General features: G+C 56.0%; 1 protein-coding gene across 2 annotated transcripts in view; it reads right to left on the bottom strand.

The window, feature by feature from the left end:
- The window catches only part of LOC116939217 (rabphilin-3A-like), a 116,082-nt gene that overhangs the window by 84,030 nt on the left and 8,107 nt on the right, over positions 1–23,945 (bottom strand). Inside the window, exon 1 of one of the 2 annotated variants that reach the window (XM_032947360.2) lies at positions 22,582–22,873. The exons of the other annotated variant lie outside the window; for it this stretch is intronic. The gene's annotated coding sequence lies outside the window, so the exon portion shown is untranslated. Of the gene's footprint in view, positions 1–22,581; positions 22,874–23,945 lie in introns of those variants that run through there. 2 annotated transcript variants of the gene reach the window in all.

The raw sequence follows: 23,945 nt of genomic DNA, 5'->3' as shown, positions 1-23,945 counted from the left end.
TAATCGAACTCGGGTCGCCGGGTTCGTAGCGCAGCGTAGCGCTCACCGCTACACTAACCACGACTGTGCCACCCCCCCCACACAACAAAGACAAAGATCCCCCGTATAGCCTAAACATAATGTTGGGGCAAGTGATGTTGGTGAGTAGCATCTCTGAAGGCCGATATCGAACTCGGGTTCGCCGGGTTTCGTAGCGCAGCGCGCTCACCGCGAGCGACACTAATCACGACGGCGCCCCCGCTCCCCACACACACACACGCACACACACGCACACGCACACACGCACGCGCACGCACACACACGTACGCGCACACGCACGCGCACGCGCACGCACACACACGCACGCACGAACGCGCACGCACACGCACGCACGCACGCACACACACGCACGCACACGCACGCACGCACACACACGCACGCGCACGCACACACGCGCACGCGCACGCACACACACACGCACACACGCACGCACGAACGCGCACGCACACGCACGCACGCACGCACACACACGCACGCACACGCACGCACGCACACACGCACACTCACACTGCACGTGTGCAGCGGGAGCGACCCGCGCGGGAAATCGATGCTGAATGAGAGCGGAGGGCGTGAAAATGAAAATGAATGCAGCAGAAATGTTTTGGCATTCACTTGCGATGGCGCGCGGCGGATAATTTGATTTTAACGAGGCGTGCGAACGCCTCCCCCACCCCGCCTCCCACTGTCTCTTGCATCCAGGTCAACTCGCTCTCCCCTCCCCCTCCTCCTCCTCCCCAAAGAACCCTCCCCACCCAGGTCCTCTCTCTGTTCCAGCCCAGATCCTCTTTGCCCCCCCAGATCCTCTCTGCCCCCCCCAGATCCTCTCTGCCCCCCCCAAGACCTCTCTGCCCCCCCAGATCCTCTCTGCCCCCCCAGGTCCTCTCTGCCCCCCCCAGATCCTCTCTGCCCCCCCCAAGACCTCTCTGCCCCCCCAGGTCCTCTCTGCCCCCCCCAGATCCCTCTCTGCCCCCCCCAGGTCCTCTCTGCCCCGCCCCAGGTCCTCTCTGCCCCCACCAGGTCCTCTGCCCCCCCCAGATCCTCTCTGCCCCCCCCAGGTCCCTCTCTGCCCCCCCCCAGATCCTCTCTGCCCCCCCCAAGACCTCTCTGCCCCCCCCCAGATCCTCTCTGCCCCCCCCAGATCCTCTCTGCCCCCCCCAGATCCTCTCTGCCCCCCCCAGATCTCTCTGCTCCCCCAAGACCTCTCTGCCCCCCCCAGGTCCTCTCTGCCCCCCCCCAGGACCTCTCTGCCCCCCCCAGATCCCTCTGCCCCCCCCAGATCCTCTCTGCCCCCCCCAGATCCTCTCTACCCCCCCCCGCCAGGACCTCTCTGTTCCACCCAGATCCTCTCTGCGTCCCCTCCCGGGTCCTCTCTGACCGATCGGCCGGGTGTGCCGCTGGGCTGAGCTATGGACCCGACCGACGGACGCATTTGTTGAGTTTAATGAGAACAGGTGCGGGCGTTCATTATTTTTGGCGTTCTGTTCGCGGTGGCATCCGTCGGCGAATCACCGCCACATTCTCACTCGCGTGGATCGTCCCACACGCGGGACGATTGGAAATCCATCAGCTGACAGCGAGCTTGGCAGATCTGCTGCTGGAGCAAAGCCTCACCAGGCCGCCACGAATCTCACACGGTCCTGTGGCGTGATGTGTGGCTACCTGGATAAATAGGTAACTGTTGTACTTTTTGTTTAATATCCTTATGAGTATTAAGTGTTCTGACCCCGCCCGGTGACTTGACTTGTCGTGTTTGTTCATTTATTTATTTGGAGATACATCTCAATCATGATATATTTATCCAGCAGATATCGATCGAGCATTGCTCCCGCGCTTCATGCGAGGGGGGCAATGCTCGATCGCCATACAGACAGATGGAAACAGATGTCGATCGGTCTTGCCTTGTCGGATAGGAGGGAGTTTTACCAACATCTGTGCGGTGATCTACCAAACCTCGCTGCTGCTGCCTCCACAGCACTGGGTTACAGACAGCCACCGTACAGCAGCATAGCCGTCACCACCACCACCAAGACAAAGATCCCCCCGATAGCCTTAACAGACTTTTGGAGCAAGTCGTATTTGCGAGCAGTACCTGTGAAGGCCGGCACGGCACACGAGGGGGATGGGTGGCCGGACACCACGCCCGGCCGCCTTTGTCTCCCCAGTGGCGATGTTTACACACCGTATCAGGTACTCATTTGAGGCTGAGTCAATCTAGGGGAGGGCCCAGGGCCGATTCAGATAATCGTCGCCGGTGTTGGCCGTGAGCAGGAATCTAACTCGGGTCGTCGGGTTCGTAGTGAAGCTCCGCGCTAACCACGACACTACCGCTCAGAAACCGCCCACCCCCACCACAACCACCATCACAAAAAAAGACAAGCATTCCCCGTGTAACCTTAACAGACTGTAGGGGAAAATGCTGTTAGCGAGCACCTATAAAGACCGGCACGGCACACGAGGGGGTGGGTGGCCAACACCACGTCCGGCCGCCTTTGTCTCCCTAGTGGTGATGTTTATAAATCGCACCAGGTACTCATTTGAGGCTGAGTCGACCTAGGGGACGCCCAGGACAGGTTCAGAAAATCGTTACCACAACCACCACGACCACAAGCACCACCACCACCACCACAAAAACCACCACCATGCGAATTTTCGCGTCGCCTCTTAACAGCTCAGCCATCGCCAGCCGAGCTGAGCTCCCCACGACCGCCACACAGCCATTACCACTCTCGCTACACGGTCTCTCACTCGCCCTCTCTCCCTCCCTCTCTCCCGCTCTCTTTCTCTGTCAAAAGAGAATGCGAGGGCACGGCACGGAGCTGGCGATGGGAGGGAGAGGAGGAGGAGGAGGAAGGAGGGGGCAAGGCGGGATTGTGAAAATCACGGAAAGACGGGGCAAGGAATTGGGATGGTGGTGGTGGTTGTGGTGGTGATGGTGGTGGTGGTGATGGTGATGGTGGTGGTGATGATGGTGGTGGTGGTGGTGGTTGTGATGGGAGCGGTGGTGGTGGTTGTGATGGGAGCGGTGGTGGTGGTGGTGATGGGAGCGGTGGTGGTGATGGTGGTGGTGGTGATGGTGGTGGTGGTTGTGATGGGAGCGGTGGTGGTGGTGATGGGAGTGGGGTGGTGGTGGTGGTGGTGGTAATGAAAGTAATAATGATGGGAATAGGAGTAGTGATGGGAGCGGTTGATGGTAATGGGAGTGGTGTGGGAGCGGTGATGGTAATGGGAGTGGTGGTAGTAATTAAAGTGGTGGTGGTGGTGGTGGTGGTGAAAGTAATAATGATGGGAATAGGAGTAGTGATCGGAGCGGTTGATGGTAATGGGAGTGGTGTGGGAGCGGTGATGGTAATGGGAGTGGTGGTAGTAATTAAAGTGGTGGTGGTGGTGAAAGTAATAATGATGGGAATAGGAGTAGTGATGGGAGCGGTTGATGGTAATGGGAGTGGTGTGGGAGCGGTGATGGTAATGGGAGTGGTGGTGGTAATTAAAGTGGTGGTGGTGGTGGTGGTGATGAGTGTGGTGATGGGAGCGGTGATGAGAGTGGTGGTGGTAATTAGAATGGTGGTGGTGATGAGTTTGGTGATAAGAACGGTGATGGTGATGGGAGTGGTGATGGTAGCGGTGATGGTGATGGGAGTGGTGGTGGTAATTAGAGTGGTGGTGGAGGTGGTGATGGGAGTGGTGGTGGTGGTGGTAATTAGAGTGGTGGTGGCGGTGGTGATGGGAGCGGTGATGGTGATGGGAGTGGTGGTGGTGGTGGTGATGGGAGTGGTGGTGGTAATTAGCGTGATGGTGGTGGTGATGGGAGTGGTGGTGGCGGTGGTGATGGGAGTGGTGGTGGTGATGGGAGTGGTGGTGGTGTTGATGGGAGTGGTGATGGGCGTGATCGTGGTGATGGAAGTGGTGGTGGTGGTGATGGGAGTGGTGGTGGTGATGGGAGTGGTGATGGGAGTGGTGATGGTGATGGGAGTGGAGGTGGTGGTAATTAGAGTGGTGGTGGTGGTGGTGGTGATGGTGGTGGTGATGGGAGTGGTGGTGGTGATTGGTGATGGGAGTGGTGGTGGTGGTGGTGGTGATGGTAGTGGTGGTGGTGGTGATGGGAGTGGTGATGGGAGTGGTGGTGGTAATTAGAGTGGTGGTGGTGGTGGTGGTGATGGGTGGTGATGGGAGTGGTGGTGATGGTGATGGTGAGGGGAGTGGTGGTGGTGGTGATGGGAGTGGTGGTGGTGGTGGTGGTGATGGGAGTGGTGGTGGTGGTGATGGGAGTGGTGGAAGTGGTGGTGGTGGTGATGGAGTGGTGGTGGTGGTGGTGATGGGAGTGGTGGTGGTGGTGGTGGTGATGGGAGTGGTGGTGGTGATGGGGGTGGTGGAAGTGGTGGTGGTGGTGATGGGAGTGGTGGTGGTGGTGGTGATGGGAGTGGTGGTGGTGGTGGTGATGGGAGTGGTGGAAGTGGTGGTGGTGGTGATGGAAGTGGTGGTGGTGGTGATGGGAGTGGTCGTGATGGGAGTGGTGGTGGTGGTAATTAGAGTGGTGGTGGTGGTGGTGGTGATGGTGGTGGTGATGGGAGTGGTGTGGTGATGGTGATGGGAGTGGTGGTGGTGGTGGTGGTGAAGGGAGTGGTGGTGGTGATGATGGGAGTGGTGGTGGTGGTGGTGATGGAAGTGGTGGAAGTGGTGGTGGTGGTGGTGATGGGAGTGGTGGTAATTAGAGTGGTGGTGGTGGTGGTGATGGGAGTGGTGGTGGTGATGGTGATGGGAGTGGTGGTGGTGGTGGTGATGGGAGTGGTGGTGGTGATGGGATTGGTGGTGGTGGTGATGGGAGTGGTGGAAGTGGTGGTGGTGATGGGAGTGGTGGTGGTGGGAGTGGTGATGGGAGTGGTGGTGGTGGTGGTGGTGGGAGTGGTGGTGATGGTGGTGGTAATTAGAGTGGTGGTGGTGGTGGTGATGGGAGCGTCTCTCTTCCTCGCGGTGCTCCCACGCCCGACCCCTCCGCCCCGTTTTCTGGCGAGTTATTTAATTAATTAATTGATTTATTGACTAATTTGTTTAATTACAAATTGAGTTTTTTAAACTGCACTCTGGTGACGTCACGCGCATTCACGCGAGGGTCGATCTGTGGTGATGGTGGGGGGCGGTGATGGTGGGGGCGGTGATGGTGGTGGTGGGGGCGGTGATGATGGTGGTTGGGGGCGGTGATGGTGGGGGGCGGTGATGGTGGGGCGGTGATGGTGGTGGTGGGGGCGGTAATGGTGGGGGTGGGGGCGGTGATGGTGGGGGGCGGTGATGGTGGGGGCGGTGATGTATGTACGTATGTTGAACTTCTTCAGCACCCTACGTAGCCAACCGTGCTAATCGGAGGTGATGGTAGTGGAGGCAGTGATGGTGATGATGGCGGTGATGGTGGTGGTGGAGGCGGTGATGGTGGTGGTGGAGGCAAAGCGGTAGTGTAGCGTGGTGGTGGTGGTAATTAGAGTGGTGGTGCGCTACGAACCCGGCGACCCGAGTTCGATTCCCGCTCACAGCCACCACCGGTGACCATTATCTGAACCGGTCCTGGGCCTCCCGAGATCGACTCAGTTTCAAATGAGTACCTGGCGCGATGTGTAAACGTCGCCATTCGGGAGACAAAGGCGGCCGGGTGTGGTGCTGGCCACCCACCCCCTCGTGTGCCGTGCCGGCCTTCATAGCTGCTACTCGTTAACATCACTTGCCCCGACAGTCTGTTAAGGCTACACGGGGGATCTTTGTCTTTATCTCTGGCGGTGGTGGTGGAGGTGGTGATGGTGGAATTGTGGCCCGGCAGGGGCTAGCGAGGTTGGGTTAGGGGGGGGGGGGGCACTGGGGAACTTAAACGGGGGTCAAGCAGGGTGCTGCACGCGTTGGGGGCAGCCAGAAATAACGCGCCAGGGGTGGGAGCAGGCTGCGGGGTCTATTTACACGGTGGGTGATTTCATTGTTTTTATTTATTGCAACGATCACCTCTACAATAATTAGCAGCATGCATATCGCCGGTGACGTCACCACGGCGCTCGTGCCAGGCTAGGTGCACGTTGAGGCCACGTGAAGTGCCGAACGCCCGCCGGCACGAGGTCACGGGGCCACGGGTCGACTGATTGAGATGAGTGGCCGATGCACCACCTGTGCCCCCTACTGTGCCTTCACCATCATCATCATCACCACCATCGCCACCACCACCATCGCCACCACCAGCGCCACCACGACCAACGTGTACACCATCATCATCATTGGTTGTCTGCCTGCCACCACCACCACAAACCTCATCACCACCACCAACAACAACCTCATCACCCCCACTACCACTACATAATAATGATTAGTGCTCGATTAGAGTATTCGATGAGTGTGCTATGCATTCCCACGTGCCATGAGGATGATATTATCAGCCACTGTGATGAGCTATCGTGCGTGGCCACAGATTACCTCTGAAAAAGAGCGAATAGTCCAGTGGGCTTTACCTGATTAATATAAAAGAGTTTAGTCGAGGTTTAACATCACCACTCCCACCGTCACTCAACACCACTATACCCATCACAAATACAAATATCCGCTGTGTAGCCTTAACAGAATGTTGGGGCAAGTGCTGTTAGCGAGCGCCTATGAAGGCCGGCACGGCACACGAGGGGGTGGGTGGCTGGCACCACGCCCGGCCGCCTTTGTCTCCCTCGTGGCGATGTTCACGCGCCGCGCCAGGTACTCATTTGAGGCTGAGTCGACTTAAGGGAAAGACGTACATACACACACAACGTTACTGATGTTGGTGGACCGTGAGCGGGAATCGAACTCGGGACCTATGCCCGGTTACGTGGCGCAGCGCGCTAACCGCTGCACCACCGCTCCCGTCACTCGCTTCCTGCTTGCGAATTCACTCCCCGCAGTCCGTGAGGCTGCTGCTGCTGCTGCTGATCAGATTTATTTGATTTTTATTTTACAAGCAAAACAAAACCCGCCGGGAATCTCAGGAAATCATTCGCGGTGTGTGTCTCACGGGAACACGCTGTGCCCCCTTCCACCCTCCACCCCTACCCCGCCCCCCACTCCCCCAGCTTCCCTCCTCCGCCCTCACCATCCATCACACGCAACCCCATAAAGATGCATTTTCCGGAAAGCGCCGTGCGGAGTCGGGGTCGCTATAATTACAACCCGGATCTCCCCGCCTCCGCGCTGCCACCAGCAGAAACATCGACGCGCCCCCCACACTCCCCGTTACCCCCCTCACCCACACCCCTCCCTCCATCACCTCTCCCTCCCCACCCCTCCCTCCCCCACCCCCTCCCTCCCATCACCCCTCCCTCCATCACCCCTCCCTCCCCACCCCTCCCTCCATCACCCCTCCCTCCCTACACCCCTCCCTCCCCACCCCTCCCTCCATCACCTCTCCCTCCCTACCCCTCCCTCCCCACACCCCTCCCACCCCTCCCTCCCCACACCCCTCCCTCCCCACCCCTCCCTCCCTACACTCCTCCACTATAAATGATCTCCCGGCTCCCCCAAGTGCCGGGGGGACGCCCTCCCGGGCCCCCCCCCCCGCCCTTCAGCACTCGTGTGCCACTTTCAAAAATCATTCTTTACAAAATTATTCTTTCTGCGATGTTACCTCCCCCACACACCACCACGACCATCTCCTTTCTCCCCTCCCTCTCTTCTCTGACCACCTCTCTCTGTCTCTCTCTTTTTTTACGAGCTGATAAAACAAGAAGATGCTCGGTGCAGTCGGCACTCTGCTTCGTTCATCATTTCGGATTTTGTTTTTTTTATGCTTTGCTTTATGTGCCCCCCATTTTTAATGAAAGATTTAAAAAAAGATTTCAAGCTTTGCTCTCCTTACCCCTTCCCCCCTCTCTCTCTACCCCCTCTCTCTACCCCCCCTCTCTCTCTACCCCCTTTCTCTACCCCCCCCTCTCTCTCTACCCCCCTCTCTCTACCCCCCTCTCTCTCTCTACCCCTCTCTCTACCCCCCCCTCTCTCTCTCTCTCTACCCCCTCTCTCTACCCCCCTCTCTCTCTCTACCCCCCTCTCTCTACCCCTCTCTCTCTCTCTACCCCCTCTCTCTACCCTCTCTCTCTTTACCCCCTCTCTCTACCCCCCCTCTCTCTCTACCCCCTCTCCATGTCTATGTTCCCCCTATATTTTCTATGTAATATTTGTAATATTACTATATTTTTTTTACGCCAAGTGCTACTCTCTGTCTCTCTCCCCACCTCTCTCACTGTACCCCCTCTCCCTCTCGCTCTGTCTCCTGGCTTATCCATGCAAGTGTCCCTCTCTCTTGCTTTTACGATCAGAGGAAACAATACGATGCTCGGTGGAGTCGCTCACTCTCTCTTTGTCTCCGTTTCTCTCCGAATCTCTCTCCCAGTAACTCTCTCTCACACACTTATTTATTTATTTCAACCCCCCTCTCTCTCTCCCTTCACCTATTTCACATTATCTCTCGTTTCCTCAATCTCTCTCCGCATCTCTCATCGTCTTTCGCTCTCTCCCACATTCATAATCCCCAGTTCCCCACCACCGCTCCCTCCCCCGTTTCTCTCTCCCCACCACCGCTCCCTCCCCGTCTCTCTCCTCCCCACCACCGCTCCCTCCCCCGTTTCTCTCTCCCCACCACCGCTCCCTCCCCCGTTTCTCTCTCCCCACCACCGCTCCCTCCCCGTCTCTCTCTCCCCACCACCGCTCCCTCCCCCGTTTCTCTCTCTCCACCACCGCTCCCTCCCCCGTTTCTCTCTCCCCACCACCGCTCCCTCCCCGTCTCTCTCCTCCCCACCACCGCTCCCTCCCCCGTTTCTCTCTCCCCACCACCGCTCCCTCCCCCGTTTCTCTCTCTCCACCACCGCTCCCTCCCCCGTCTCTCTCCTCCCCACCACCACTCCCTCCCCCGTCTCTCTCCTCCCCACCACCGCTCCCTCCCCCGTCTCTCTCCCTCCCCACCACCGCTCCCTCCCCCGTCTCTCTCTCTCTCCCCACCACCGCTCCCTCCCCCGTCTCTCTCTCCCCACCACCGCTTCCTCCCCCGTCTCTCTCCCTCCCCACCACCGCTTCCTCCCCCGTCTCTCTCTCTCTCCCCACCACCGTTCCCTCTCTCTCTCTCCCCACCACCGCTGTCTCCCCGTCTCTCTCTCCCTCCCCATCACCGCTCCCTTCCCGCCTCTCGCTATCTCTCTCTGGATTCTCGGTCCCGTAATTAAAAGGACCCGCAGCAGCAGCAGCAGCGAGCAGCAGCAGCAGCAATGCGAACACGAGGCCGAGGGGACTCTGTGAGCCACGGACACCTCGCGTGCAACGAGCCGCCACGGGGCCGCACATCCCCGGGGCTCGTCATCTGCCTCGACTACAGACACAGACAAAGATCCCCCGCGTAGCCTCAACATAACAAGTCGAGGCAAGTACAGAAGCAAATTTCACAAAGCGAATGCAATGACGGCCCTCTGGATGAAAGCTTCCCCATGGCGTGTCATGACCATTCCTCACCACGCCAGTCAATGCGGGTTGGTGGAGGAGGTGGTGGGGGTAGGGGGGGGGGTACCCGTGCAGTACCGGTTTTGGAGATGTCACGAATCCACCAATGGGGTTAACCGCGGCCCGGAATCTAACTGGGATGGCCGGGTTTGAAGGTGGTGCAGCACGCTCCTGTACACAGGGAGGGCTCTCTGCAACGTCTCTCTCGACGTGGCGACCACTTGGTCTGCGGCGTGGCAACCGAGCCCCACGCTCTACCCGTGCATCTCTCTCTCCCCCACGTATCTTTTTCTCGGTGCATCTCTAACCCGGTGCATCTCTCTCTCTCTCTCCGCGTATCTCTCTTTCCATGCATCTCTCCCCACACCTCTCTCCCCGTGTGTGCCTCTCTTCCCACACCTCTGTCTCTCTACGCTCGTCTCGTCGCGGCACATTAAGGCGCAGATGTCGCTGTGGTTTTAACGCGGAACGATTCGCACCTCTGAGCAGCAGCGGCGGCAACTACAGCAGCCGTAGCAGCAGAGACAGCAGAACAATGACAACTACAGCAGCATTTGGAACAGGGACAGCAGCAGCAGCTACAGCAGCAATAGCAACAGGGCCGGCAGCCGCAACAATGGGAATGCGATCATCATCATTACTGAGCGATAGTAGAGCTATGCCATCAAAGGTAGCAGCTGCTGTAAGCGCAGCCCACGAATCTTCCTGCAATGTTAATCACCACCACCAACACGACCACCAACCACGGCTAGCACCACGAGTACCACCAATAGGAGCCTCCACTACCACCACCGTCAGCACCACGACTACCACCAGCAGCAGCAGTACCACGAGCACTGTCATCAACAACCATCAACCACCATAACCACCACCACCAGCAAAATCATCACCAGCACCACTGTAATCACCACCATTCACCCAACAGCATCACCACTATAATCACCATCACCACCATTCATCCACCAGCACCATCATCACCACCAACAACTAACCACCACCACTATAATTATCATCACCACCACCAACCCACCACCACTATAATCATCATCACCACCACCAACCCACTACCACCACTATGATCATCATCAATCCACCACTTTAATCATCATCACCACAACCACCACGACCAATGCGCAAACCCTAAAACGTGGGTTATTTTGGGAGGCGGTGAGACGAGGGCCGACGGTTGTGGCATCAATTATTTAGCAGGGCACAAACAAACAAAAGACGAACATCCCCCGTGTAGCCCTTAACAGACTGTTGGGGCGAAGTGCTGTTAGCGAGCACCTGTGAAGGCCGGCACGGCACACGAGGGGGTGGGTGGCCAACACCACGCCCGGACGCCTTTGTCTCCCCAGTGGCGAAGTTTACTATACATCGCACCAGGTACTCATTTTAGTCTGAGTCGACCTAGGGGAGGCCCGGGACCGGTTCAGATACTCGTCACCGGTGTTGGCCTGGAGCGAGAATCGAACTCGGGTCGCCAGGTTCTTAGCGCAGCGGGCTAACCGCTGCTGCACTACCACTCCCCGCGTACACACAGACGTGCACACGCACACACACGTGCACACGCACGTGCACACACACACGGGCACGCACACACACGTGCACACGCACGTGCACACACACACGGGCACGCACACACACGTGCACACACACGCACACACACGCACACACGCATATACAAACAACAACACACACGCACACACACACACGCACACACACGCACACACACACATTCACGAGGCGCGGAACAAGACGCCCCCCCCCCCCCCCCGTGTAGGCAGCGCGCGCGCCGCGGGGGCTCCGCCGCGCGCTTCATTCAGTCGCCTGCCACGCGCATCCCTCCTGCGGCCTCTGCGATATCCACAATGGGCCTGCTCCTCCTCCTCCTCCTCGTTATCCTCCTCGTACTCGTAACCTCCTCCTTGTACCTCTTCTTCCTGCTCCTCAACTAAACTATTTTTGTTATTTCACCAGGCAAGGTCCACTGAGCTACGTAGCTCTTTTTTCAGAAGCGACCTGGCCGCAAATTTTCACTCAACAATAGTGGGAATCTACAACAGCCACATACTCTAAACCCACGTTGGTGAGAGAGAGAGAGACACCGCAAACTTCACGTATACAGCAGCAGGCGTCAGGGTCGGGGTCGAACCCAAGACCTCCTGTATACCAGGCGAGGGAGTTAACATCTCCTAGCCACCGTGGCGCTCTACCTCGCTATCTCCCACTACCTCCTCCATCTGCCTCGCGCTCTTTTCCTCCCGCTATATCTGATGCTGCTGATGCTGCTGATGCTGATGCTGCTGATGCTGCTAAATCCACCCCCCTCCCATCGTCTCTCTCAGCTCAACTCGCCGCTCCAGCCCCCCTTGCTCAGGGGGACGGATCAGCGGGTGGACCCTGCGCTGGCCATCGGTGCACCAAGGCCTCGTTGGAGGAAGAGTGGAGAGCCCCCCCCCCCCCAACTCCCATTATCCGATTAGCACGGTCGGTTGCCTACGTACTGTGCGAAAGAAGTTCAACATACAAAGACAAAGATGCCGTAACAGACTTTGTTAGCGAGCAGCAGCTATGAAGGCCGGCACGGCACACGAGGGGGTGCGTGGCCAACACCACGCCCGGCCGCCTTTGTATCCCCAGTGGCAATGTTTACACACCGCACCAGGTAGTCATTTGAGACTGAGTCGACCTAGGGGAGGCCCAGGACCGGTTCAGATAATCGTCACTGGTGTTGGCCGTGAGCGGGAATCGAACTCCAGGTCGCCGGGTTCATAGCGCAGCGCTAACCACGACACCACCGCTCCGCACACACACACAACCACACACACCACACATACACATGCAGACACACACCACACCCACACATACAGACACACACCACACACACACAGACACACACACCACACACACACCACACACACCACACACACATCACACACACGCATCACACACACACACACCACACACACGCCACACACACACCACACACCACAACAACAACAATCGCCATTCGCCACTAAGTAGCGGTGACGTCACCGCTTGTGCCAGGCTATGTGCACCTTGAGGCTACGTGAAGTGTCGAACGCCCGCGGGCAGGAGGTCACGGGGCAGACCCAAGTGCCACGGGTCGACTGACTAAGATGACTGAGATGACTGGCTGATGCACCACCTGTGCCCCCTACTGTGCCAACCTGCTGTGCTTTAGCCACCCGGCGCTCCGCTCGTTGTTGTGAGCGTCGCTCCTCCGCCCTCAGTTGTTGTTGGAGGGCGACTACCTCCAACTGCCCAGCAGCGTCCTTCACGAGCCTCCTCCACAGAGGCCGATCTTGACACCGCTGGTACCAGTCATTGGCAAGTCCACTCAGCTCCACGTCCTCCTGTACCACATCACTCCATCTCTTCTCTAGCCCGTGCCGCGCCCGTTTAGCCCCCTCGATCCGGCCGAACAAAAGCTGTTTTCAGCATACGGTGGATGGACATGCGGGCTACATGACCCAGCCAACGCAGCCTTGCCTGCCGGAGGAGCTCACCGATGGGACCTTGCCCAGATCATTCAAAGAGTTGTGAGCTCCTCACACAATCCAGCCTGGTTAAACCCAGGATGGATCGTAGGCAGGCTGGCCTAAATGTTTCTAACCGGCGAAGATGTTCCATTAGGGGGGTCCACGTTTCGCAAGCGTAGAGAAGGGAGGTAATGACCGTGGCCGAGAAGACCTGAAGCTTAGTGCGGAGCGACAGACCAGGTAGCTTCCACACAGCGTTACGCAACCGATGAAAAGATATTGCCGCTCGACTGATTCGGAGTGAGACCTCTGCTGTTAAACTGGAGCCGGTCATAAGCACACTGCCCAGGTATGGGAAACTCTCCCCTCTCTCCACAACTGCCCCATCACCGATTGGGAGTTGTGGGGGTGGAGTGTTTGATGGTACAAAATACCCAGGCAGGTGCTTAGTTTTGGTGGGGCTGATGGTAAGGCCCCATCTCTTAGTGGCACGCTCCAGTCTCAGCAGCAGCGTCTCCAACTCCTCCTCTGAATGAGCAGCTATTGCCAAATCATCGGCATACATAACGTGGTTGAGCAATAGGGAGCCATCCCTTGACTGCACCCGGGCATCGATCAGCCTCCCATTAAATCTGTACCATATGGAGATTCCCCCGGTACAGCTATTGAAGGCTTCACGAACTACGTGGTCACACCACACACACACACCACACACACACACACCACACACACACACAGACACACACACACATACAGACACACACACACCACACACACAGACACACACACCACACACATACATACACACACATACAGACACACACACCACACACACACACACACTCCACACACCACACACACACACCACCCACACACACACACATACAGACATACACATACAGACACACACATACACATACAGACACACAGACACACCACACACACCACACACACCACACACATACATACAGACACACACCACACACACCACACACACACACATACAAACACACACATACAGACACACACATACATACAGACATACACAGACACCACACTCACACACATCCACTCCGTCTCTCTGGCCTCTTGATATATTCTCTGCTATGAAGAAGGGTCATTGCCCGAAACGTCACCTATTATGTAACAACAACAAATCCACGTGTAAGGCTACACCCACGGTGTTATTGACGAATGTGAGGAGGGGGGGGGTTGTTATTATTTATCCGTGGGGGGTCGCCACCTCCCCCCTTACTAACCCCCCCCCCACCCCCCCCCGACTTACTGTGATAGACGGAACGCAAAACATCCCTGGGGTTTGATCTCCCACGATGCTGCTCGTGGCCCCCATCCCTAAACCGCATCACCAACTGCACAAATCCGTGGCATCGGCAGATGCGGATACCCCGATGTACAAATGTAAAATACAATAAATAAATAAAAACTCTCCGTTAGTAGTGTGGCGACTGCGGTCATCCACAACAGAGAGCGTAGCACACCGTGGAACGACGCAATGCCCCCCCCCTCCCCATCCACAAATACGGAGGAGGAGAGACCTCACAGCGACGACGATGATGGAGTGATGGAGATACACGACTCCTACTCCGCTACTCCTGACCTGGATGTGAACTTGTAGCCGGTGCTCTGCACCAACATCAGCCGCCGTACCACAAGAAGAAAAAAACTGCCCCCCCCACATGTCTGGAAATGTATGCCCCCCCCAACCTCCCAGACGTTCATGCTATCGATTCCCTGCCCCCCGCTCCACCCCCCCCCCCCCCGTTCAAGTTCAGGCTCATGACCTTTCCTTTATTTTCCCTTTTGCCTATGACTCACTGGCCCTCTCGATACGCCAACTAAATATTCGCACGGGCACGTGTGTGTGCAGCGTCTTAAGATGCGGTTCAATGTACACGCCGCACACATTCAAATTGGTATTGTATTTCATGTCTGTGTGTGTGTGTCTGTGTGTCTGTGTGTGGTAGTGTAGCGGTTTGCGCGCTGCGCTATGAATCTGGCGGCCCAAGTTCGATTCCCGCACACGGCCAGCATCAGTGACGATTATCCGAACCGGTCCTGGAACTCCCCTAGGTCGACTCAGCCTCAAATGAGTACTTGGTGCGGTGTGTAAACATTGCCACTAGGGAGACAAAGGCGGTCGGGCGTGGTGCTGGCCACCCACCCCCTCGTGTGCCGTCCCGGTCTTCAGAAGTACTACTCGCTAACAGCACTTGCCCCTACAGTTTGTTAAGGCTACACGGGGGATCTTTGTCTGTGTGATGGGGAGTGAATTGCCCTCTCACGACCAATAACAGTGGCGCATATTTGAACCCATCCTTGAGCCTCGTCTAGGCCGACTCGGCCTTTAAACGAGTACCTGGGGAGACAAAGACGGCTGAGCGTGGTGCTGGCCGTACCTGCTCTTCGCCACGGTGCCGCCTGCTCGATATACAGGGTGATTAAATTTGTTTTTTTAACACTTCTTGAGAATTTACAACAAGGCCACGTGACATGTGCTGCTGCTTCCGGGCTCTGGGGACCACCTGGAGAAGATTCCAGGCCACGTGTTGACAACGATGGCGACCAAGTGGGAGAGACTCTTTGACTTGTTGAAGCTTACTAACATTACATTTGTTATCATGTCAGAGTGTATTATCGGGTCCTTTTCCAGTAAAAACGATAGCCCCATGTGCGTGTTAACATGTTGGTGAAGCACCTTGTATTTGGAGTTGACACCTCTCTCTCTCTCCCCATGGTCGCTGTGAATTTTTCCTCCTGCAGGGTTTTTCCCCTCCACGTTTAAAATCGACAACACGCGTTTAGAGTATTTGGCTGCAATAAATGTCCACGTGGTGATGATGATGATGATAATCCACTTGTTAGTGATAGCCGAGTCGCTTCTGAACAAAAAAGACCTATCATCGCTATCATAGTCCCCATGCGGCTACAAGGGGGATCTTTGTCTTTCTTTTTTTGTAATCTGTGCGCTTGGCTCGGGAGTTATTTTGTTCGAGCACTGTGTGCTTCATTATTAATGCTCTGTTCCTTGCCACCTAAGATTTCGTGTCCGCTCCGACATCGCCGCGAACTCCTCTGCTTGGGCACTTAAATTATTCTCGTGCTGCCACTTCAATCCCCTCTTGGCTACCGCAGTCTCTCGCTCGCTCGTCATCTCTGTCGTCTTGGCCCGAATCTCGAGGTCTCTGGCTTGGTTGTGAGATCGTATTCATGATTTCCCATCGGCTCTTCCTACTGCCTTGTTTTTTTGTTGCGTTCAATTTGCTATCCTTCCGCCCGCACCTCCGATTATCACGGTTGGCTACGTACGGTACGAAATAAGTTCAACACACATCTCTCTCTCGAGTTTTGTTAGCGAGCGCCTATTAGTTAGGGAACGAGGTGGTAGTGGCGACCCCAGCACTATAACGCCTTTGACAAACACACGCACGCACACAAAGACAAAGATCCCCCGTATAGCCTTGAACAGACTGTTGAGGCAAGTGCGAGCACCTATGAAGGCCGGAACGGTACACGAGGGGGTGGGTGGCCAGCACCACGCCCGACCGCCTTTGTCTCCCTAGTGGCAATGTTTACACACCGCACCAAGTACTCATTTGAGGCTGAGTCGACCTAGGGGTGGCCCAGGACCGGTTCAGATATTCGTCACTGATGTTGGCCGTGAGCGGGAATCGAACCCGGGTCGCCAGGTTCGTAGCGCAGCGCGCTAACCGCTACACCACCGTCCCCCACACACAGCCCTACACACACAGCCCTACTAACACACACAGCCCTACTAACACACACAGCCCTACTAACACACACAGCCCTACACACACACACAGCCCTACACAAACACACAACCCGACACACACACAGCCCTACACACACACAGCACTACTAACACACACAGCCCTACTAACACACACAGCCCTACACACACACACAGCCCTACACAAACACACAACCCGACACACACACAGCCCTACATACACACAGCCCTACACACACACAGCCCTACTAACACACACAGCTCTACACACACACACAGCCCTACACACACACACAGCCCTACACACACAGCCCTACACACACACAGCCCTACACACACACACAGCCCTACACACACACAGCCCTACACACACACACAGCCCTACACACACACACAGCCCTACACACACACACACAGCCCTACTAACACACACAGCCCTACTAACACACACAGCCCTACTAACACACACAGCCCTACACACACACACAGCCCTACACACACAGCCCTACACACACACAGCCCTACACACACACAGCCCTACACACACACACAGCCCTACACACACACACAGCCCTACTAACACACACAGCCCTACTAACACACACAGCCCTACTAACACACACACAGCCCTACACACACAGCCCTACACACACAGCACTACTAACACACACAGCCCTACTAACACACACAGCCCTACTAACACACACAGCCCTACACACACAGCCCTACACACACACAGCCCTACTAACACACACACAGCCCTACACACACACACAGCCCTACACACACACACAGCCCTACACACACAGCCCTACTAACACACACAGCCCTACACAAACACACAACCCTACTAACACACACAGCCCTACACACACACACAGCCCTACACACACACAGCCCTACACACATACAGCACTACTAACACACACAGCCCTACTAACACACACAGCCCTACACAAACACACAACCCGACACACACACACAGCCCTACACACACACACAGCCCTACACACAGCCCTACACACACAGCCCTGCACACACACAGCCCTACTAACACACACAGCCCTACTAACACACACAACCCTACACAAACACACAGTCCTAAACACACATACAGCACTACTAACACACACAGCCCTACTACCACACACAGCCCTACACACACACACACAGCCCTACACACAGCCCTACACACACACACAGCCCTACTAACACACACAACCCTACACAAACACACACAGTCCTAAACACACACACAGCCCTACACACACACACACCCCTACACACACACAGCCCTACTAGCACACACAGCCCTACACACACACAGCCCTACTAACACACACAGCCCTACACAAACACACAACCCGACACACACAGCCTTACTGACACAAACACACAGCCCGACACACTCAGCCTTACTGACACACACACACACAAGGCCCTACTAACACACACACACAGCTCTACACACACACAGCCCGACTAACACACACAAGGTCCTACTAACACACACACACAAGGCCCTACTAACACACACACAGCTCTACACACACACAGCCCGACTAGCACACACACACACAGCCCGACTAACACACACAGAAGGTCCTACTAACACACACACAGCCCGACTAACACACACACAGGTCTACACACACACAGCCCGACTAACACACACACACAGCCTGACTAACACACACACAAACAAGGTCCTACTAACACACACACACAAGGTCCTACTAACACACACACACAGCCCTACACACACACAGCCCTACTAACACACACACACAATGCCCTACTAACACACACACAGGTCTACACACACACAGCCCGACTAACACACACACACGCACAGCCTGACTAACATACACACAAACAAGGTCCTACTAACACACACAGCCCTACACACACACAGCCCGACTAACACACACACACACACAGCCTGACTAACACACACACAAACAAGGTCCTACTAACACACACACACAGCCCTACTAACACACACACACAATGCCCTACTAACACACACACAGGTCTACACACACACAGCCCGACTAACACACGCACACAGCCTGACTAACACACACACAAACAAGCTCCTACTAACACACACACACACAGCCCTACTAACACACACACACACAATGCCCTACTAACACACACACAGCTCTACACACACACAGCCCGACTAACACACACACACAGCCTGACTAACACACACACAAACAAGGTCCTACTAACACACACACACAGCCCTACTAACACACACACAATGCCCTACTAACACACACACAGGTCTACACACACACAGCCCGACTAACACACACACACAGCCCGACTAACACACACAAGGCCCTACTAACACACACACAGCCCTACTAACACACACACACAAGGCCCTACTAACACACACACAGCTCTACACACACACAGCCTGACTAACACACACACAAATATGCTCCTACTAACACACACACACACATAGCCCTACTAACACACACACACACACAGCCTGACTAACACACACACAAACAAGGTCCTACTAACACACACACACAGCCCTACTAACACACACACACAAGGTCCTACTAACACACACACACAGCCCTACACACACACACCAGGACGCGTTTAATATTTAAAGGGCTGCAGTGAACGGCGCAGCGCGTGCTCCCGGGGTATCGACTCTCGTGTCCAATGCTGTCGAGTTTACGCGGTGCGAGCTCATTGTGCGTGCCCTGAACCTCGCTCCGTGTTTATGCGGCGTGTGTGCGATGTGTGAAGAGAGGTTTGTGTGTGTGTGTGCGTGTGCAGTGTGTGTGTTAAGAGAGAGGTGTGTGTGTGTGTGAAGGAGGTGTGTGTGGTGTGTGTGTGCAGTGTGTGTGTGTGTGAAGAGAGAGGTGTGTGTGTGAAGAGAGGTGTGTGTGTGTGTGCAGTGTGTGTGTGTGAAGAGAGAGGTGTGTGTGTGTGAAGGAGGTGTGTGTGCGTGTGCAGTGTGTGTGTGAAGAGAGAGGTGTGTGTGTGGTGTGTGTGTGTGAAGGAGGTGTGTGTGTGTGTGTGAAGGAGGTGTGTGTGTGAAGGAGGTGTGTGTGGTGTGTGTCGTGTGTGTATGAAGGATGGTGTGTTTGTGTGAAGGAGGTGTTTGTGGTGTGTGGTGTGTGAATAAGGTGTGTGTGGTGTGTGTTCGTGAAGGAGGTGTGTGGTGTGTGTCGTGTGTGTATGAAGGATGGTGTGTGTGTGTGAAGGAGGTGTTTGTGGTGTGTGAATAAGGTGTGTGTGTGTGAAGGAGGTGTGTGGTGTGTGAAGAAGGTGTGTGTGGTGTGTGTGTGTGTGTGGTGTGTGTGTGAAGAAGGTGTGTGTGGTGTGTGTGTGAAGAAGGTGTGTGTGGTGTGTGTGTGTGAAGGTGTGTGTGGTGTGTGTGTGTGAAGAGAGAGGTGCGTGTGTGTGAAGGAGGTGTGTGTGGTGTGTGTGTGTGAAGGAGGTGTGTGTGTTGTGTGAAGAAGGTGTGTGGTGTGTGTGTGTGTGAAGAGAGAGGTGTGTGTGGTCTGTTCCGATTGTGATATCGCTCCAGCAACCAATGGAATCGCCCCCTCCCTAATTATCCCCCGCGCGCTGTGGGAGGTCGCTCCCTCTTCGCTGCTGTCCTCTCTGTCTGGACGGCCCCTAATTGGCTTTGCGGTGGCCTGGAGTGGCTGACGAGGGGGCCCCGGTGCGGGTGATGACATTGGGGGGCGGGGCCAGGGGCGTGCGGGGGGCCCCCACCCTCTCAAATCTCCACCCTCTTGGTAACCCACTGCCTGCCCCCCACCCCATCATCCTGCACACCCCCTGCACATCCCTCCTGCACCCCCCCCCTGCACCCCCTCCTGCACTCGACCGCTACACGCCACTGCTGTCGTGACTCTGTCTCGAACCCTGCCTCCAGGGGCAGAGCCACAGGGGGGGCTGGGGGGGGGGCTCAGCCCCCACTGAAATTTTGGGAAAGTCGCTAAACGGGATAGCCGGATATCCGGCTGCTGCAAAATGCTGCAGGCTGCCACCTCGTGCTGCCCTGCAGGCTGCCACCTTGTGTGCTGCCCTGCAGGCTGTCACCTCGTGCTGCCCTGCAGGCTGCCACCTTGTGTGCTGCCCTGCAGGCTGCCACCTTGTGCTGCCCTGCAGGCTGCCACCTCGTGTGCTGCCCTGCAGGCTGCTGCCACCTTGTGCTGCCCTGCAGGCTGCTTGAGCGGCAGCCTTTCGAACTTATCGAATTTATTAGCCACATCAGCGGCTCCGACCTATTAATAAACTCCGCGTTCAAATCCAATCAAATTTGTTTTATACATTTGTGGCGCCCATTGCAAAACATAAACACTGGATATCTCTCAGAATATTGAAGTCAGCCCCCCCCAAGTGAAAATCCTGGCTCCGCCCCTGCCTATGATTGCCTGTCTCTCTCTGTATCTCTCTTCTACACGCCGCCTGCCGCGACAATGCGCGCCTTCACTCCATCCATCATCAGCCGGGCGCTTGTGGTTGTTGTGGTGGTGGCTACGCTGCTGCACGGTAGGGGAGCGGTTTAGTGCGCGGTGTGTAAACATCGCCACCGGGGAGACAAAGGCGGTCGGGAGTGGTCTGGACACCCACCCCCTCGTGTGCCGCGCCGGCCTTCATAGGTGCTCGCTAACAGCACTTAGCCACAACAGTCTGCTCGAGGCTATAGGGGGGATCTTTGTTTTCGGTGGCTTCGCTTCTGCACGTGGCTGCCTGCAATCCAGCGCTGTCGATTCAGCAGCAGCAGCAGCAGCGAGGATTGGTGGATCACGGTAACATCGACGTTGTGAAACTCCTTTGCTACCCGTGGGTGGGCGTAGGGGAGGTGCCCTATACCTGGCTGTGCCAGGAGAAGGCGGTACAGAAAAGCGTGGACTAATCGCCATCTGTACGGGGATCGAGTGTTGCCCCCTCGCACATGGGCGTGGGTTTCCTGCTCCCACGTGGTATAATAAACATAACTCATCATCACAAATTGGGGCAGAGCACTTCTTAAATTGAAAACCCAGTGCTGCAGCAGGACCCTCTTGAATCAGAGTCATTGGACTCGGTGTGGCTCTCCGGGATATTATTATCCTCATCGTCATCATCATCATCTCGTGTGAACTGGTTGTATCACTCTCTTGTACCAAGTCATGCGTGTAAAGAAAGAAACATCGACACGTGGATCAGAAATATCGGAAACGTGGGCACTGGCAAAGCACGAATTATCAGAACATTTCACAAAGAGGCGTGGAGAGAGGCGATCGCTGGGAACGACCGGGCAAGACGTCGCTGAGTGCGACCCCTTAGAACGCCGATTCGTTATAGCGCTCTATGTCCTTAAGCGATGTTCTGCCTTGCACACTGAGAGCTGGAGTGCTGGACCAGGACGTGTGGTGAGAGAGATGCGTAGCCGATGGAACGAGGCTGGTCACGGAATGGCAGCCAAAGGGAGGGAACACACCGGGAGGATGACGACCACGACCGAGAGGACGATCACCACGACCGAGAGGACGATCACCACGACCGAGAGGACGATCACCACGACCGGGAGGACGATCACCACGACCGAGAGGACGATCACCACGACCGAGAGGACGATCACCACTACCGAGAGGACAACCACCACGAGGACCGCCACTGAGATGCAGCTCAAGTCCAGGAGCGAGATGGATGAGTGACGCATCGCGAGATCGCGAGGGAGAAGAGGGGGGATGGGGAGAGGGGTCTTCATCCAGCAGTGGATAAAACCCGACTCGTGATATGATGAGAACTCACGATATATGAGCGAACCGTGGCCTGACTGGCATCTTGTACTGCGGGAGTGAATCTGCGTTGATGTTTGAATTAATCAACTCGCATCGATTTTTTTTGCTTACTCCGCTCGCTATAAAATGCACGCGTGGAGTATTGCACGAAAACAATCTATTATTCTCTTACGAGGTTTTCGAAACGTGTAAAATAATTCGATGTGGGACAAGGGCGCAGACCAGGGAGGACACGCGCGGCGTGGAGGAAACAAGTCGGGCATGCCAACGAGACGGAGCAGAATAAAATCACGAACGTAGCCTTTGCTTTGAATCGAGCGTGCGATGGATGGAGGGGAGGAATGGAGGGATGGAGGGATGGATGGAGGGGATGGAGGGGAGGGGTGGGGGGAGGGATGGATGGAGGGGATGGAGGGAGGGAGGGGAGGGTTGGAGGGGTGGGGGGAGGGGAGGAATGGAGGGAAGGAGGGATGGATGGAGGGGATGGAGGGGAGGGGTGGGGGGAGGGATGGATGGAGGGGATGGAGGGAGGGAGGGGAGGGTTGGAGGGGTGGGGGGAGGGGAGGAATGGAGGGAAGGAGGGATGGATGGAGGGGAAGGAGGGATTTGGACGGATAGATGGGTGGAGGTGAATTGTGACAGGCGGTGACTGAAGTACACAGTGGGGGAGGGAGGAAGGCTGTGGGGGGGGGAGGTGGTGAGGGCAGTGGGTAGTCTGATCCCCATTACCCCCCACCCCTCGTGTATAAGGGGGGGGGGCTGGGTACCACTAATATGGGGGGTAGGGGTGCGCCAATCGCAGCTTGGGGTTTTCGCTAAAAGCCTTAAAAGCAGTCATCGCGGCCAAGCGCGCATCAGTTATTCACGCGGCTCATTTATTTATTAATATAACGGTGCTTATTATTTAATTATTTACATTACCTCCCCCACCACCAGCCTCATTTATTCTGATGTAGCGTTCTTCATTTATTTGGTTACTCCCAGCGTGGGGGTGGGGGCTGGTTCGGAGGGGGGGGGGGGTCACGTGTCTCGGCGTGCCCCAGTTTGGAAGCAGAGGAATGATCGAGTACACGTGCACGGATTTGTAGAATGAATTGCGTTGGAATGAGTGGAATCGGGCGAAAATAATGATGCAATGAATGAACGAGTGGAGGTGGGCGAGGGGTGCCTTTTTTTAGGAATGAATTCAAGGGAAATGTTAGCAATGGTGAATTCGCGCGAAATCAAAGACACGGCCGGAGCGAATGAGTCGCGATCGTGGGAATGAATTGGTGTGAATGAGTGGGGTTGCCTTGAGGAATCAATTTACGTGGGAGTGAATGTAAGAACGAAGTCGTGCGAATGAAAGGAACGTTGGCATTACTTCACTGCTGA

Source organism: Petromyzon marinus, chromosome 5 (assembly GCF_048934315.1).
Source record: "Petromyzon marinus isolate PM22_M1 ecotype Great Lakes invasive population chromosome 5, UKy_Petmar_22M1.pri1.0, whole genome shotgun sequence".
NCBI lineage: Eukaryota > Metazoa > Chordata > Hyperoartia > Petromyzontiformes > Petromyzontidae > Petromyzon > Petromyzon marinus.
The sequence above is the reverse complement of the archived record's forward strand: the minus strand, read 5'-3'. Positions and strand labels throughout refer to the sequence as shown.